This window comes from Hemiscyllium ocellatum, chromosome 3 (assembly GCF_020745735.1).
Source record: "Hemiscyllium ocellatum isolate sHemOce1 chromosome 3, sHemOce1.pat.X.cur, whole genome shotgun sequence".
In the NCBI taxonomy this organism is placed as follows: Eukaryota; Metazoa; Chordata; class Chondrichthyes; order Orectolobiformes; family Hemiscylliidae; genus Hemiscyllium; species Hemiscyllium ocellatum.
Window position 1 is genome coordinate 125,482,404 of NC_083403.1, and position 18,643 is coordinate 125,501,046.

Here is an 18,643-nt window from a genome sequence, read left to right on the forward strand (position 1 = left end):
GCTGTGATCCAGGACCAAGGACCTGACCTGAGGCTTGGGCAGTGATCTAGAAATCGGGATGGGATTATGGATGTGGGACGTGAACCTCTAACCAGATTTTGATCCGGGGGTTCAGGCTGTGATACCGGACTCTGGTTACGACCCAGGACAAGGGCACTGATCCCGGATTCAAGTGGTGATCCGGGAGTTGGGTTGTAATCCGGAATGTCGAACAGTAATCCGGGTTGATCCGGGACAATGATCCCGGTCGATCTCCAGCAGGGATCCCGGTCGATCTGGGACAATGATCCCGGTCGATCTCCAGCAGGGATCCCGGTCGATCTGGGACAATGATCCCGGTCGATCTCCAGCAGGGATCCCGGTTGGTCTGGATTTGGACGCCTCCTGCTCCCCGGGGTGGTGGTGACGTCTTGCAACCGGACCACGTGACCGGTGTTTGGGCGGCGGTGGAAATGGCGGATCGTCTGGAGGTGCCGATGCGAGCGGAATAAGAGAGAGAGAGAGAGAGAAAAAGGAATTGGTCACCGTGGAGATTCCCCGGTGAGAAGGATTGGTGAAAAGTGGGCGAGTAAGCCGGAGCCATTTGAAAACGGTACTCACCTGATGGTCTTTGTTATGTTGATGGGGCGGGCGCAGTCGGTGAGCGAGCTCCGGCCCCGGGTACACTTCCCTGGGTCGATGGGTCTAGTCCGCCTCTGCCTTTCGGCCAGTGATTTTCGAAATAAACTGCCGACTCGCGCGATTAACGGTCGCTGTGTGGTCCATTGTGACGTGCAGGTGGCCGGAGTGGATGACCCGGATTGGCTGGAGGTCACCGCTTGTCCTGTATCCAGACATCCATCTGGTCAGCTGACAGCAGGTGCATCCACCGCTTTATAATGTACCTGCCGAGTTATTACATGTTTGGAATATGATTTACTCTGCTTCATTTTACTTTCATTGTTATAATTACCTCTTTGGCTCAAGTGATTATAGTGCAGCGGATTTTTTTTAGGAGTGTCTTCAAAATACATTTTGCTGTAATCTATGTTTACTGAGAATTTAAAAAAAACCAAAAGAGAATTCACCTCCTCTCTCCAGTCGTGGTAATAAAGGCAACTCTAATTTCATCCGCCTTTGTGTCAGGGTGAACTGTTGAATCGATTCTAAAGATTCTCATGCAGCAGCTCTGATGGTAAAGCTGTCGATTCTAATTCAGTGAGAGATAACCAGTGTAGTGCATCAAATAAGTGTCGAGCCTGTGGGCAAAGACAGCTAAATTATTTATGAAGAGAAAGTTAGGACTGGAGATGAGTGTTTAAAAAGTGTGACCTAGAAAAGCTCGTCCGGAATGGTGAAAGGCTTATGCCTGAAACATCGACTCTCCTGCTTCTTGGATGCTGCCAGACCTGCTCTGCTTTTCCAACGGCACACTTTTTGACTCTCAATTATTTACTAAGAGTCTGTGTTTGGAAAGATGCCATTGGTTGTGTTTTCTATTCCTTAGTGCTATAGTTTCTGTATAATAAAATGTTATTTGAAAAAATGGATACAAGTCATTTGTACACAATGAAGATATTGATTTACATATGAATATATGAAATGGTAAGAGGAATATGCCGTTTAGTCTTTTGAACCTACTGTGCCATACAGTGCTCATCTGATTACTCCATTTGCCCTGATAACCTTTCACCCCTTCTGCATAATCTATTCATCTTTACCTTAAACATATTTGAAGACTCTGCTTATATAGCCTTTTGAGGGAGAGAGTCTCAAAAATTCAAAACCCTTTGAGAGTTTTTTTTTAAAACTCCTCTGTTGTAAGTGAGCAATCCTCATTTTTAAACAGGAACAGTCTTGTTCTGCATTAGAGTCATAGAGATGTACAGCATGAAAATAGACCATTCGGTCCAACTCGTCCATGCCGACCAGATATCCCAACCCAATCTAGTCCCACCTGCCAGCACCTGGCCCATATCCCTCCAAACCCTTCCTATTCATATATCTATCCAGATGCCTTTTAATTGTTGCAATTGTACCAGCTTCCACCACTCCCTCCAGCAGCTCATTCCATACACGTACCACCTTCTGCGTGACATGAATTCAAACAGCAAAGACAGTAATTGTGCAGGTTCACTCCTGTGTCAGTTTCTTTCTCCCTCTCTCCTGCACTGACCTCACCATGTGCTTCTTTTGTCTGTTCCTCTCCTTTTAAAACTGCTGTTTTGACTTTTTTTTTCTCCAAAGTTCCAAAACAATGCAACAGTATATAAAACAGTAATTGCTGCTCCTGGAATTCGAGGAAATCACCTCCAACACCTAAAATACCTCAAAAAAGGAGCAGCTGGTACAGCCAGAAATTTTTCCCATCCTTCATTTTTGATTACCCAGAATCCTTCTCCGTCAAGAAGGAATATCCCTTCCATATTCACCCTGTCAAGAACTCTGCTACATGTTTCAAACAAGTCACTTCTTGCTATCTTAAACTGTGGCGAATATATAAGCATGGCTATTCAGTCTTTCCCCAAAGGCAGCCTGCCTATTCCATGTTTTAGTCTAGTAAACCTCTGAACTGCTGCCAACACATTGAACTCGTTTTGTTAAATAAGGAGACCAGTATTGTACACTGCACGCTACATGTGGATTCACCAATACCCTGATTAATTGAAGCACGACCTCCCTACTTCTGTACTCAGTTCTCCTTGTAATAAAAAATACATTCAATTTGCCTTCTGGCAGTTGTGTGGGGTGAAAAGCAAGGAAGGGAATCTAGAAAGAGAAAGATTAATGTTGAATAATACCATACTGGATGTCATAGAGCTGAATGGCATGGAATTAGACCTTTTGGTCCAACTTGTCCACGCTGTCCAGATATCCTAAATTAATCTAGTCCCATTTGTCAGCATTTGGTCCATATCCCTCTGAACCCTTCCTATTCATATACCCATCCGAGTGCCTTTTAAATATTGTAATTGTGGAGAAATTAAGGCCTGCAGATGCCGGGGAACTAAGAATCAAAAAGTGTGGCATTGGAAAAGCCACAGCAGGTCAGGCAGCATCTGAGGAACAGGAGAGTCAATGTTCCGGCCGTAAGCTTATGCATGAAACGCGACTCTCCTGATTCTTGGATGCTGCCTGACTGGCTGAGCTATTATTTTTGCCAAGTTTTTCAAGTATTGTAATTGTGCTTTCCTCCATCACTTCCTCTGGCAACTCATTCCATATACACACCACCATCTGTGTGAAAAAGTTGCCCCTTAAGACCCCTTTTAAAGCTTTCCCCTCTCACTCTAAACTTGCGCCCTCTAGTTCTGGATCCTCCTCACCTGATGGAAAAGATCTTGGCTATTCATCTTCTCCATGCCACTCCTGATCTTATAAATCTCTGTAAGGTCACTCCTCTGCCTCCGACATTCCAGGGAAATAGCCCCAGCTTATTCAGCCTCTTCCAATAGCTCCATCCCTCCAACCCTGGCAACATCTTTTGTAAGTCTTTTCTGAACCCTTTTAACTTTCACAACATCCTTCCTATAGCAGGGAAACCATTGCCTAGCAAATTCTGCAAACTTTGTCTCCTTACTGTGGACCAATCTGTCCCTTTAATAGAGCTAGGGAAAGCAGATCCCACATTTGGCCAACTCATGAAACATGCAAAGCGTAATGTAAAATGGCTGTGACATAAGTGAACTGGAGAAGAAGCTCGGTAACTTCTGCCTTCAGTGTCTAAGATAGACCCATAACATATCATGGCAGGACAAAATCATGAATTCTCAAAGGCAGATATCCCAAGTATGTTTGCTGTACTCAAGCCAAAGCAGCTTTGGTACATTGGATGTCTCCACAGGTTGGAAGATAGCCACACACCCAACAGTATTCTGTACAATAAGGTAGCAGGAGCCAGATGACAGAACATGCATCATCTGTTTCCAAGCTTAGAATCTTGACAAAGCCCTAAACATGCAAGAGTCTGATTGGTGAAAGTGAGAAGTGGTGACCCCATTGGTATTGATGTCCACAACCATGATGATCAATGGCTGCTGTAGTTTGGAAACGCTGCTAATGCTGCAAGCAACAACCCAGAACATATTTTGACAGCTTCGTGTGTTCCCCTCCCTGAAGATCCTGCCTATTAACAATTGGCCTTCACAGTCATCAGCACAAGTGCATCTCTGAAGACACCCAGCTAGATAAATTGTTTGCAGCATGTCTACCATCCCTTAGATTGAAGGATGGCCACACTTTTAGCATAGTACAAATTGTCGTAAATTGTGACATAATATGTAAAGTGAACTTGGAAATTTAAGAGAAAAACAGAAAATGCTGGAAATACTCACTAAGTCTGACTGAATCTGTGGAGTGTATTTGCTATTTTGTATTTTAATTCTCTAACACCGTGTTGGTCAGTACAGACCATTTCTTTTGTCATAATTTACAAATGCTTGTGTGTTTAACACCATAATCCATTCTTTTACCAGTTTGCACCCTCTGTCCTTTAAAATTTTGCTTCCCAAACCTCCCCCCATTCTATTTCTTCAAAAACCTAGTTAAATGCAATTTCTTGCTATTTTTCAATACCAGTGGCCCAGTTTAGAAACAAACAATTCTGTATCTTCTAAAACTTTAATGTACTTTGAAAGTTGACCTGTAAATTATTTATGACAAATACTATCTTGTGAATAAATAATGCATTTGTAATAAATTGAGTCACTTAATTGTTTTAGTATTCGGTTGAGCAAAGCTTTAGATTAGATTACTTACAGTGTGGAAACAGGCCCTTCGGCCCAACAAGTCCACACCGACCCTCTGAAGAGCAACCCACCCAAACCCATTCTCCTACATTTATCCCTTACCTAACACTAAAGGCAATTTAGCATGGCCGATTCACCTAACTTGCACGTTTTTGGACTGTGGGAGGAAACCAGAGCAAACCCACGCAGACACGGGTAGAATGTGCAACACACGTCTCCACACAGACAGTTATTTGAGGAACTGCTCCTGATTGTGTAGCAATTGTTGGAGTTAGCCAAGTATTTTTCTGGTTTATGGCTTCTAACTGCACCTGGTTGGCAGTATATTGCAAAGTTGCCTCACACCAGTGATTTTAGTATTTCTTTAAATTCATTGTGAGGAATGTGGACATGAGCAGGTCACATGAGCATCTTTTTGTTCCACCATAGTTAACATGTAAAAATGGGGGTAGGCTACTACATGGATGGCTAATGTTTGAATAGAACAATGTGGCTTTCATGGCCATTGATTTGATTTATGTTTGTCACATGTGTCAAGATACAATGAAAAGTATTATTTTGTGTACTAACCAGACAAATCATATCTTACGTAAGTACATCAGAAATAAATTAAAATGCAGTTATATTGGCTTGGGAAAGGAGTTGCAGATATGCTAGACTGAGTGTGAAAAGGAGGAAATAGTGCTTTAAAACATTAGAACTGTTTAGAGCTTTTTGGTCTTTGTGGCTCATTTACCATCTGGGGTAACAGGAGAGTTAATATCCTGATTATTAATTGCAAAGGAACAAAGCAAATACCAAATGCTATCTTTGATTAAGTTTTAGAATGTTGATGGTAATCTATGTATATTAAACATGAATTGAAAGACCAATTGTGGTCAATTGTAAACTTCTAATTGTACATTAAATGACAAATACAATTAAGACAGATTTTACAAATTGAACTGAAATTGATGTACACTACAATGTCTTCCAAATAATGAGTAATATCATCCAAACAAAGTGAGCTGGAAGAAGTTAACAGAGCGGGAAGCTTGTGAAGAAAGAGAAACAATTAATGCCTAGAATCTGATCAAACTCTACTTCCAGACTGGAAAATGAAGGTTTTCATTGATGAAAATGAGGTAAAATTCCAAACCTTAGGATCAAGGAAGCTAAATCTTATAATTTTCTCTTGTGATTACAGATGTGTGGTTTGGCAAAGCAATTGCATTTCTCTGGTTAGTCTTTCAGATACCCTGTATTAGAAAAGAAGCATATTAGGTATTAGCCAATCTTTGCGCAGGAAATAAAATCACAAGGGGCATAGGTAAGGTGAATAGCCAAAGTAGTCTTCCCAGGGCAGGAAATTCCAAACCTAGAAGGCATTGGATTAAGGTGAGAGGGGAAAAGATATAAAAGGGACCTAAAGAGCAAATCTTTCAAGCAGAGGGTGGTGACTGTATGGAATGAGCTGCCAGAGAAAGTAATGGAGGCTGCTATAGTCACAACATTCAAAAGACATCTGGATGGGTACATGAATAGAAAGATTAGAGGGATATGGGCTAAATTCTGGCAGATGGGACTGTGTTGATTTGGGACGTCTGTTTGGCATGGATGAGTTTGCTCAAAGGGTCTGTTTCTGTGTTGTACAATTCTCGACTGAGCTGTCATGCAGCAGTTATCTGCAAAATATTCATGGTGAGTTTTGTTTTTGCCAGGAAGCAATCAAGGTTAAACAGTTTCACATTCAGATAATACTGGATGCTGACACTGGAAAGTAGGTCATTTTGGATGAAGTGGATGATGACGCTCAAGTAGCTGACGAATAAGCTTAGTTATAAAGGATATTGGTGAGACCACATCAGGATCACTGTGTACAGTATTGTCATCTTATTTAAGTAAGGATGTAAAAGTGTTTGTAGAAGATTTACAGCACCAATACTTGGAACGGGTAAGTTGTATTATGAGGGGATATTGGAACATACTAAGCCTGTGTTCACTGAAGGTTAAGAAGGGTAAGAAATTACTTAATTGAAACATACAACATCTTGAAGATTCTGACCTGTTTTATGTGGAGATGATGGTTCTTCTTAGTGAGAATCTAAAAGTAAGGGCTCACTGCTTAAAAATGTGGTCTGCCATTTGAAACAGATGAGATAATTTTTTTTCCTAAGGTTTGAGACTCTTTGAAACTCTGCGTCTTTTGTTTTTTCAGAGAGTCTGTAAATGTTTCTTAAAACATGTGGATAGGTTATTGCGAAGCATGAGGTGAAAAGTAATGAGAATAGGTGGATTTGAGATCACAGTCAGATCAGCCCTGACTTTATAAAATTGTGGAGCAGGTTCAAAGGGCCAAATGGCCTACCCTGCTCAATATTCTCTTTATTTTCCTATGTTCACACTTTCTTGTAAGTAAGTGGAATTTTGAATTATTTTAGAGTAAAGTAAGTAGACTTGACAGATCATAAACAAAGAGTTTAATCCTATAATGTATTTGTTATCACTACTTGAAGAGCTAGAGTTAGGAAAATTTGGTGATTGCCTATTTGTATTTTTCCCCTATCTAATTTGTTATTGATGTTCTTCTGTCCTTTTTTATATTTAAATTCACTATTTCATTGGCTTATGAACCAGTGAGCTCCTGCTTCTGTTGAACATCCAATTCTGCATTCTACTATTGTCAGTTTGTCCATGTTGGGGAGGTATCATGTGGAGGTGGGAAAATTGTCAACTAGGAAAAGTATATCACAGTTACAGCTAAAGATAGATTTTTGAATTATTGCTCTTAAAGTTGGGCTAGTCATTACATCATTCCACCCTTTTTGCCCTTTTAGCTGAAGTGGTTAATACCAGACTAATATTGGACCAGGGATGAGCAGTTAAATTTTCAGAATAACTCCCGCATAGTATAGAACTGGAATATGGTTGAAAATAAGTCATTCTGGCAAGCTTTCTGTGTTGTACTCTTTAGGACACATAAGAATGCTAATTTTTAGATGGTGCAGCAATTTCTGTGGCATAAGGAATGTTATCTCCGGTCAAGTTGCTGGCAGGGTGATTGCATCCAGGCAATATTGCCCTCAAGTTTTTGTGATTTGAAAAAATGCAGTGCCTGGATTTGTTCCTTTTTTTTCTTGTGAAGGGCATGTCTCTGGATATGAACATAAATATCTCTAGCACAGTGTAATAAAAATAATATTTTATGGGGAAAGTCATAATTAAATCTTGGTTAAAGGTGACTTACGTGAATGGGCAACATGGAAGCAGATAAAGTATAATGTGGGGAACTGTGTGGTTATTATTAAAATATTTTGCTTTCCTTTTCTTAAATGGCATCTAACCTTAAATTCAGGATGTACTGTCCAAGGAACAAAGGAAATTTAACATGCAAGTTGGTAAAGCAGTTGGGAAAGGAAATAGCATGTTGGCTTTTTATTACAAAGCGATTACAGTACATGAATGAGGTAATCCTGCTACACTTATACATGGCTTTCAGCATGCACAATGCTCAGTGATCGTGCATATGAAGCAGAATGAGGCTAAAAAAAAGCAATTTCTTTATAATTGTAAGCAGTGAGAGTAACTTTTGGTTTACATATTCTTTGGCCTTTTTTGGCTGAATGAAATTATGACTTTCCAAGGGTACTGTCTCTGCTTTCTTAATATTAATGGGTTCCTATATTTCCTGACAACTGGTGTCAGACTAATTTGCCTGTAGATCATTGTGGAACTCTAACCTCCTTTCTTCAGTAGTGTTGTACCATTTGTTACCTTCTGCTTACTGGGGTGTTTGTAGAAAATGGGAAATTTTGAAAAAATCATAAATAATGCATCATTATCAATTCTATACACTCCCACTGCATGTTTGGAAAAAAATTTGTAATGGATGTCCATCGTAAGAAAAATATTACAAAGTTGAATAGAAGGCTAAACCAGCATGTTTACTAATTCATGATACTATGTGTATGAAATTTCAAACCAGTCATAATGCTGAGGCACAAATGTAACAATAAGTGGAAATGTAATATTAATTTTTGAGATCTCTTCATTTAAAAAAATTCAAGTTTTACTTTGCGTGGCTGATTTAGTTTAACGACCTCACTTTTTTTGAATCCTGGTTATGACTGTTATGATTTTGAAACATTTCCAAGTATGTTTTATAGTAAAGTATTGTGACATTCATCCTTGAATTTGACATCTATCTTGCGTGTCTGTATTAAACTTCCAACAGTGATGTTTTAATCCCTGTCCTTTTCAGCACTAACTTGGTTCTAGTGAAAGCAAAGCACTTACTAAAATTAACAACGTGATCATCACAATTGTACAAGCATGTTCTGAGATGTCATTTCAACTTTGCATCTTTATAAAAAAATTGCTTAACGTTTTTTGACAGCATCATTTGGTTGATTTAGTTTTCTTTATTCAGTCCTACTTGTGCAATGTTTTCAGAATTTCAGAAATGTATGCTAGGAGACATGATTGTAGATTGCAAACGTTGGATTTCTTATGTTAATATTAGAAATTCAACAGCAGTTATTTAACAGAACTTTGCTTTTTCATTTTATGTAAATACAGTTTGTTCATGGGGTGAATTTGAGAGAAGAAATCATTGAATGTAGTTTTATCCATTTTCAAAATGACATGCAAAGAAGCGATGAAATAATTGAACAAGATATGGCATTTATCTTTACTGGTGCATTATTTATCCTGAAATCTTTGTCACAGTTGCTATATGATATTGATTGCTACTTGTTTATTTTATTAATAATAAATATTTCAATCTGTTTTCAATGAATGTTGAGAAGGCTCTTAAGATAAAGTAAGCAGTAATTCCTCTTAAATTATTGAATAATTCTATTTGTGTTTTGTTTGTAAAGCAAAATAATTTGAAGTGAAAGTTTTCAAATTTTTAATCAGCCTCTAGGGAACTTTGATTTGAACTGTTTATGGTCTGCTACTTATTTTTTTTTCAAAGTACATTTTTTTTTGTAAGACTGGGATTGGCATAAAATGCTCTGACATACAATAAACACTTATTTTGTTTATTCATTTTGTGGCATGTGGGTGTTGCTGGCTGGCCAGCATTTATTACCTTGTCCTAGTTGCCCTTTAGAGGGTGGTGCTGAGTTGTCATCTTGAACCGTTGCAGTCCACCTGCTGTGGGTTGACCCACAATGCTATTATGGAGGGAATTCCAGGATTTTGACCCAGTGACAGTGAAGGAATGGTCATATATTGTCAAGTCAGGATGGTGAGTGACTTGGAGGGGAACTTAGTGTTCCTGCATATCTGCTGTCCTTGTCCTTTGAGGTGGAAGTGGTGTGGTTTTGGAATGTGCTGAGGATTTTCAGTGAGTTCCTGCAGTGCATCTTGTAGATAGTACACACTGCTGCTACTGAGCATCAGTGCTGGAGGGTGTGAATGTGATCCCAATCAATTGGCTGCTTTGTCCAGGATGGTGTCAAATTTCCTGCATGTTATTGGGCCTGCACTCATCCAGGCAAGTGGGAATATTCTATCACATTCCTGACTTGAGCCTCTTAGAAAATGGACAGTCTTTCAGGAGGCAAGTTACTCGCCACAGTATTCTTAACTTCTGATCTGTTCTTGTAGTCACTGTGTATATGTGGTGTGAGTCCAGTTGAGTTTCTGATCAATGATAACTTCCAGGATATTGATAGTGGGGGAACTCAATGATGGTATGTTGAATACCAAATGGGTCTGATGCCTTTGTCCTTCTAGCTGGAAGTGTTATTGGGTTGGATGATGCTAGGCAAAAGTGAGGACTACAGATGCTGGAAACCAGAGTTTAGATTAGAGTGATGCTGGAAAAGCACAACAGGTCAGGCAGCATCCGAAGAGCAGGAAAATCAACATTTTGGGCAAAAGCCCTTCATTAGGAATAGAGCAGGGAGTCTCCAGGGTGGAGAAGTACATGGGGGGGTGGGGGGAGTGTTGAGCTGGAAGGTTGGAACTGGGGTAAGGTGGAGGGAGGGGAAATGAGGAAACTGGCGAAGTGCACATTGATGCCATGGGGTTGAAGTATTCCAAGGCAGCAGATGAGACGTTCTTCCTCCAGGCGTCGGGTAGTGAAGGAGCGGTGGTAGATGCAGCCCAGGACCTGCATGTAGGAGGGGGGAGTTGAAATGTTGGGCCACAGGGCGGTGGGGTTGATTGGTGCGGATGTCCTAGAGGTGTTCCCAAAAGCACTCTCCGAGGAGGCATCCAGTCTCCTCAATATAGAGGAGACCGCATCAGGAGCAATGGATACAATAAATGACATTGTCGGATATGCAGGTGAAACTTTGGATGTGGAACGCTCCTTTGGGGCCTTGGATGGAATTGAGGGAGGAGATGTGGGCACAGATTTTGCAGTCCCTGCAGTGGCAGAGGGAGGTGCCAGGACGGGAGGATGGGTTGAGGGGCGTGGACCTGACCAGGTAGTCACGGAGGGAACGGTCTTTGCAGAAAGTAGAAAGGGGTGAGGAGGGAAGTAGATCTCTGGTGGGGTCTGTTTTGGAGGTGGCAGAAATGGTGGTGGATGATGTGGTTTACGCAAAGGTTGGTAGGGGGGAAAGTGAGGACTGGGGTGGGGGGGGGTTCTGTCCTTGTTACAGTTGGAGAGGTGGGGTTTGAGGGCAGAGGTGCAGGATGTGGATGAGATGCTTTGGAGGGCATCTTCATCCATGTGGGAAGGGAAATTGTGGTCTTTAAAGAAGGAGGCCATCTGTTGTGTTCTGTGGTGGAACTGGTCCACCTGGGAGCAGATACGGCGGAGGAATTAGGATTTATGGGATGGGAGTCGGTGGGTTTGTAAAAAAAAAAGTCAGTGTCATGTCGGTCGTCATTAATGGAGATGGAGTGGTCCAGAAAAGTGGAGGAAGGTGTCAGAGATGGTCCAGGCGAATTTAAGGTCGGGGTGGAATAAGTTGGTGAAGTTGATGAACTGTTTGACTTCCTCGTGGGAGCATGAGGTGGTGCCGATGCAGTCATCAATGTAGCGGAAGGAGAGATGGGGAGTGGTGCCGGTGTAACTCTGAAAGATGGACTGTTCCACATAGCAGACAAAGAGGCAGGCATAGCTGGGGCCCATACGGTGCCCATGGCTAGCCCTTTGGTCTGGAGGAAGTGGGAAGATTCGAAGGAGAAATTGTTAAGGGTGAGGACCAGTTCAGCCAAATGAATAAGAGTGTCAGTGGAAGGGTACTGTTGGGGACGTCGGGAGAGGAAGAAACTGAGGACTTGGAGGCTCTAGTCATGGCAGATGGAGGTGTAGAGGGATTGGATGTCCATGGTGAAGACGAAGCATTGGGGGGCTGCGGAAACGCTGTCTAAGGATATTTGAATTTCTGATTTGCATCTTGTAAGTGGTGGTGGTGGTAGTAGGAGTAGATTGAGTCCCACTGGTGAGCGAGTAGATTTTTGTGGTGTGGTACCAAAACAAAAGATGCTGCTTTGTCCTGAATGATGTCAAGCCTCTTGAGTGTTGTTGGAACTGTACTCACTAGGCATTTGGCGAATATTCCATCCCTTTTGACTTGTGCCTTGTAGATGGTGGACAGGCTTTGAGGAGTCAGGAAGTGAGTTACTCTGACCTGCTCCTGTAGCTACTGTATTTATGTGGTGGATCCAATTGAATTTTTGATTTAAGGATAACTCCCAGCATATTGATATTAGGGGATTCAGTGATCATAACACTCAGTGTCAAAGGGTGCTGGTTAGAATGCCATTTGTTGGTGATGGTCATAGCCTGGCATTTGGGTGGCGGAATTGTTACTTACCACTTGTCAGCCCGAGCCTGGATATTGTCCAGATGTTGTTGCAATTGGACATGGACCGCTTCAATGTCTGAGGATTTGTGAATGATGCTGAACGTTGCACAATCATCAGCAAACATCCCAACTTCTGATCTTTATGATGGAGGGAAGGACATATTGAAGCGGCTGAAGATTGTTGGGCCTAGGACGTTACCCTCAAGATCTCCTGCAATGATGACCTGGAGCTGAGATGACTGACATATAATAAGCACAACCACTTTCCTATATGTCCATTCATTCCAATTTTGCTAGAGCTTCTTAATGCCCCACTTGTTTGAATGAAGCCTTGGTCTCACCTCCCCTCCGGGATTCAGCTCAATCATTTTTTTTTCTGTCCATGTTAGACCCAAGGCTGTCATGAGGTCAGGATCTGAATGGCCCTGGTGGAACTCAAACTTGGCTTTGCTGAGCAGGTGCTGCTTGATAACACTGTTAATGACACCTTCCATCACTTTTTTTTAAAAAGAAATTAAGACAATATTCAACACAGTTGTGTTAACAGCTCCTGGGCTTGGGCAAAGCGGATTTAGGAATGTTGGAATACCTGGATGATGCAGCCAGAATAGAATATCCATGTCAGGCGCCTGGATAGTAGGCTGGAACCCTCCTCTGAAGAAAACTGCTGCTCCTGAACAAGACTTCCTGCTGGAATACTGGGACACTGAAGTTGAAGAAAACCTCTGTGTCAGGATGAGACCGTCACACAGGCCGTGACTGCCTTTCTCCTCCTCCAGATGCCCATGCCTAGCTATGGACCTGGAGTCTCAACCTAGCCTGTGCACATGGGCCAGGGTACTCAGCCCAGGGCATGTTCCTCACTTGCTGGGAGACCTCAGGCTAGGTGGAGCCGTGTCTGGTTCATCTTGGTGTTGCTGTTGCCGGAGCTCATCCTCCTCACTTACCATTTTCTAGGCTTAAAAGAAAAGGAGAAATGCAAAAAGAAAAGTGAAAGAAAGCCGATAGGATCAGATGAGCCCTGGACTCATTTCCCCCAATCTGCAGCCATATTGAAATTTTAATATTACTTGATTTGGAGATGCCGGTGTTGGACTGGGGTGTACAAAGCTAAAAATCACACAACACCAGGTTATAGTCCAATAGGTTTAATTGGAAGCGCTAGCTTTTGGAGCGCTGCTCTTTTCATCAGGTTGTCGTGGAGTTTAAGATCATAAGGCACAGAATTTATAGCAGTGTCATGTAACTGAAATTATATATTGAAAAAGACCTGGATTGTTTGTTAAGTCTCTCATCTGTTAGAATGATCAGATTGGTTTCAGTTATAATTTCAGTTACATCACACTGTAAACGTTTGCTATAAATTCTGTCTTACAGTTGTGTACGCCGCAACCACTTGATGAAAGAGCAGCGCTTCGAAAGCTAGTGCTTCCAATTAAACCTGTTGGACTATAACTTGATGTTGTGTGATTTTTAACTTAATATTAGTTGAGTAGAATTCTTTATTAATCATTACTAGGTAAAAGCCAATGGGTGTTATTGCTAGATCATTAATACCAAAACCCAGATAATGTTCTGAGGGCTCTGGTTCAAATTCTGCATTGGCAGATGGTGGAATTTGAATTTGGTTAAAACCTCTGAAACCTCCAATGATGACAATGAAACAATGTTGATTGTTGAAAAATTCCATCTGGTACACTAATGTCTTTTAGGGAAGGAAACTCCCATCCTTACCTGGCTTGGCTTACATGTGACACAAAGTATGTAGTTGCTTTTACTGCCCTCTGGGGAGTTGAAATGCCCATCAGCCATGATTAAATAGCGGAGTGGACTCAATGAGCTGAATGGCTTTACTTCCACTCATGTCTTTATGGTCTTATGCTCTGGGCAATTAGGGATAGGCTAGCTAGTGAATAAAACATTAGCTCCTCCTGTCAACAATAAGCTATTCTTCAGCTTCTGTTTCCCAAAATTAGAAGTTGTGCTGATTTCCAAACCAAAAATTAGTTTATTTGTTGAGTCCTGAAGTGAAAACTGAAGTGTACTCAGTGAAGTATTATATTGCTGTGTCACCAATCCTGCTGAAATTTCTTGATGTCTATGATTTCCAGTAGTGGCTATTCAGACACTCCTGAATGTAGTTTTGGTGTTTTGATGCCATTTACTTGATTTTGAAGAGATGAGAACCCTCTGTGCTTCCCAACTACTTCCCATTTTTGGTGCTTAAATTGCTTTGACCCTAGATTGGGGATGTGGGTGAGACACCTGTAAGAGCCAGATAAGGAAAAGCAGAAAAAGTTTGTAGCTTGATGGGGTGTGGAAAATATTTTAAGACTGAAATCCTTTTGAAGAGCACTAGTTGTTCCTTTAGTTTTTTTAGGACAGAATTCAAGCCGCACAGAATTATTTTTAAAGAAACACTGAGCTGTTATCAATCAATTGAAGCTCCATGGCAACTATTGTATGTGTTGGGTTTGTGACTACCCTGTAATTTTTTTGTCGCTTTCTTTGATTTTATTGTTAGTGTCCCCTTTTTTCCCCTCATTTCTTGTGTATCACCTTTTTAATATTGTTTGCACCTCCCAAAAGGTTGGTTTGTGACCCACAGTTTTGGAAATCATATTTTAATTATTAGCTACTCCGTCTTTTCAATTAGCATATGGTATGGCACTGAGTCATTGTAGATAAAGGTACTTTTAAAATTAAGTCAGTAACATTTTTAAAAAATTAGGTTACTTTATGCAATGTAACTAGACTTTTTATTTTTGTTTTTGAAGTACACTTGAACGGTGAAGAATGTTTGAAGGGCCAAGTCACCTACTCCTGTTCTGATTTTCTATATTTGTTTCTTTCTCCATGTATCAACATGTTTACCATAACTGTCAATAATCTTTTATTGCTGGAATAGATTGGTTTCGCTCATAATACACAGTTGTGGAGTTGAATGGTCCTGAAGAAGGACCAAATCAATAAAATTACAGCAGTAAAGGAAACCTTGTTCTTTGACCAGGCACAGCTGCTCTAATAGTATTTTTCTACACTTTGATCTTTATTTGACTTTATTTTTGAAACATATTTGATTGGTTTCCTTTTTAAATGATTCTCGTCCTTGAATTGATAACTCATGGTAAAGCTTGCCATGTCTGAGTATTCATTTTATGAAGAATTTCTATTTCACTTATTTGTATATTCTTAGAGTTTGAGCCCTCTGGTTAGATGCACTACTATTGAAATCACTGGAAACAATGTGAATCAAAAAAATATTTTAATTGATTTATAAAATTAGACTCTTTGATTATGTAGAAAAAAAGGTTTGAAAATTAATTCATACAATTGACTGTTTGAGAAAACTCTGTATAATGAATACTAGTCCAGAGAACACGCACTTGCCTTGTTTCCATGTAGTATTTGTATTATTTAATTTGGCAGAAATTTTGAGGTGTGGTTGAACATTGGTTTGCTTTGTGACTTTATTCCAGAATCACAACAGGCCATTGACAACTCCATAGAGATCGATATTGCATCACCAAGGTCACCTTTTTATTTAAACATGGAAAATCATTTGCACTGCTCCAGCTCCCTCAAAGCCAGCTCTCCGAGTGACAGGATGTCTGATCCTGTTTTAATCTTGTCAGCTAGGGTGTTCTCTGGGGCTGTTAATCTGGACCAAACAGGGAGCTCCTATTCTGTGAGGTGCACTTGGCTGACCTCTTTACATTCGCTACAACCATCCTATAGAAACACCTTTCTGACTCAAGAGAAAAAGAAGTTCACATTGGACTTTCAAAATCAATGATTGTACTGTCAATTTGGGCAAATTGTGTTAATATTCCGAGGCCTATTTTTACACATGAACAGATTTTGATTTTGTGGAAGCCTTTGAGAAAATCTAATTCAAACTTGTATTAAGCAAGTTGTGTTGCAAAAAGGATACAGTACTAATTTGTCAGTTTTAAATCTTAACAATATTGCAGAAATATTAGATAAGATTTTGAGTTACATTTTTGTTTTTCTGCTACCAAAGTGACTGCAGTGACTGAACCTGAGCCAATTTCAAAAGCAACTACATCTGCTTCTGCATTTTTCCTGTTGCAGGTCTCAATCTTTAGGCTGGCCTGCTGTTGACTTTTTATTTACATATTCAGTATGTACATAGTCTATTTCTGTTTTTTTTTAATCTTTCTAAACTGGGAAGGCATGGTGGCCCATTTTCGATCCCAGCCTCAGGTGACTGTGTGGAATTTGCGCATTCTCCCTGTGTCAGCTTGGGTTACCTCCCACAGTCTAAAGATTTACAGGTTAGGTGGATTGGCCATGCTAAATTGCCCATAGTGCTCAGGGATATGTCGGATAGGAGCATTAGTCAGGTGTAAATGTAGAGTAATGGGGGAATGGGTCTAGGTGGGTTACTCTTTGGTGGGTGTGAATTTGTTAGCTCAAATGGCCTATTTCCACACTGTAGGGATTCTAAGTATTCATTTCTAGTCAAGGTTTTTCTTGGCTTTTCTTTCTCTTGGTGCTCATTCCCTATAATGGAGTCTATTCCTGTATCTAGACGTCAAGCTAACTTTTATAATATCTGCAGGAAATAAGGTAAAGTCACCATATTCTCAGAGGACTATAGGGCTGCTCTCTCTTATCAGAAGAGATGAATGATAGTGGTTTAACCAGAAAATTGGCACCTATCTTAAGATTCTTGCTGCAGCTGATTTATTGCATGCATCCATGTGATGCTCTTTTCTACCAGAAGGTGGTAGGATAAGTCAATAATTTGTACAAACTGACAAATATATTTTAATAACCGTAAAGAACATACAAAGTTGTCTCAGTCCTGCTGCAGTGCTCCAACGGGGCTTAGCACAAGCTGAAAGAACAGCATCTTGTTTTCTGCTTGGGGGACCTGCAGCCTTAGGACTTGATTTAAAGTTCAATGATTTTAGAGCCTAAACATTACCTTCCATGTCCTTTTACTCACCCCTACACCCCAGATCTTGCCATAGACTGCTTTCAGCATTGCCAACCCATTTTTCACCTATGTATTGTCCCCTTTGTCACCTTTTATTTTTCCCTGGTTTACCATCCCTTTTCAAAGCTACTATCCATTCTGAAGAAGGGTTACTGGTCTCAACATCAACTCTGCTTTCTCTCCATCGATGCTGCCAATCCTGCTGAGTTTCTCCAACGATTTCTATTTTTTTTGACACAAACCTGTATATGATATAATTATACTTAAGCTTGGCCAACTTCTTATTTATGATCCTTGTGTTTCCCCTGCTCACTTCCTATAACAAATGCAGAATGAGATAATTGGGACCATTTAGTCAGTTGACTGTCCTTTCCTCCCCTATAGCCCAAGAAATCTCTCCAATCTCTCCATCTTTATTGCTGTATTTGCATATTCCTCTTTTGCTCGAATCTCTCATTTGTCATCTCTGAGCTCATTGACCACAAGACCCACAGTCTGCTTCCTCAATCCTATTTCCCTTCAAATGTTGTTCTTGTCCCCTGTGTTAAGTGTATGTCTGTCAGAATTTTGAAGTGGTTTGAGTATAGATGAGCAACAAAGACAGAAAATTACTCTTGAGTGTTGATATGCATGCTCCCTAACAGTAACAACACAGGATAGAAATAAAGGAAGAAATACTGGGAACTTCTCAAGAAGGAGTAGCAACAATTGTTGGGGTGCGGGCTTGAATCCACATATGGACTGGGAAATTAGATGGGGACAGATAGTTGAGATGACAGATTCATTTTTGGGATAGTCTCTTAGAACAGCATATTCTCAAACCAACTGGAGAGCAGGCAATTTTAGACCTGGTGTTGTGCAATGAAATAGAATTGATTGCTGCTTCCTAGGGCACATTAATCGTAATAACAAGCAAAGAACTGCAAATGTTGGAGATCTGAAACAAATGAAACAGAAATTGCTGGAAAGCTCATAATGTGAAGGAATATTACATTCTATTGGAGAACGAAGAATGGATTCAAGATTTGTATTTTCAACTCAGGCAGTTATGAGGACATGGAAACAGCTGGCTAAACTGCACTGGCAAACAAGGCTAAAGGATAGACAGTAGATATTAGCGCAGATATTTAAGAGAATATTTCAGAATGCACAGAAAATGCCATTCCAAAAGAAAAAAAATCCAAAGGGAGGTCTTA

At 40.6% G+C, this 18,643-nt stretch overlaps 1 protein-coding gene across 3 annotated transcripts in view; it reads left to right on the forward strand.

Annotated features, from left to right (window-relative positions):
• Window positions 1–446: 446 nt before the first annotated feature.
• The window catches only part of LOC132834381 (kinase D-interacting substrate of 220 kDa-like), a 148,465-nt gene continuing 130,268 nt past the window's right edge, over window positions 447–18,643 (forward strand). For 2 of the 3 annotated variants that reach the window (XM_060853243.1, XM_060853261.1), the window contains exon 1: window positions 447–592. The gene's annotated coding sequence lies outside the window, so the exon portion shown is untranslated. The remainder of the gene's footprint in view (window positions 593–18,643) is intronic. The other variant, XM_060853252.1, reaches the window with a different exon arrangement.